Source organism: Penaeus monodon, chromosome 15 (assembly GCF_015228065.2).
Source record: "Penaeus monodon isolate SGIC_2016 chromosome 15, NSTDA_Pmon_1, whole genome shotgun sequence".
Classification (NCBI taxonomy): domain Eukaryota; kingdom Metazoa; phylum Arthropoda; class Malacostraca; order Decapoda; family Penaeidae; genus Penaeus; species Penaeus monodon.
Window position 1 is genome coordinate 36344961 of NC_051400.1, and position 489 is coordinate 36345449.

A 489-nucleotide genomic window follows, 5' to 3' on the forward strand; every position below is an offset into this window, starting at 1 on the left:
CAGATCTTTGTAAGTCAGCACATTGTCTTCATATTAGAAATCATTTCATTTTTGGGTTTTATTGCATCTGAAGGGATTTTTAAAGATTATTATCATTGCTAATTTTGTTCTTTGTTTTACTAATTTTTGATAGATATATTCAGAATAAGATAATGAAAGTTTGTATTCATGTTAGGGAATGTTTTCGTTAACATTATATTTTTACTCTTTTATTTATTTATGTGTAATATTATCTCATCATTAATGAAGGTACCTGAATTCATCTACAACGTTTTTTTGAATCAGATACACCTCTGTTGCAATTCTCATTATAGGGATTGAATAGACCATTTTTATTGTATGACTGATAGAGCCAATAAAAGTATTCACTAAATGTGCCTCCTGTTTGCTAAGCAAATTAGTCTGCTTTAAAACTAATATATTAGTAGATACTATTGCTCTAATATTTAGGCTTGATAGATTATTGCAAATGAGATTTCATGTGCAGAA

General features: G+C 27.4%; 1 protein-coding gene across 1 annotated transcript in view; it reads left to right on the forward strand.

The window, feature by feature from the left end:
* The window catches only part of LOC119582348 (formin-2-like), a gene marked incomplete in the record, with an annotated part of 21001 nt that overhangs the window by 9263 nt on the left and 11249 nt on the right, over positions 1 to 489 (forward strand).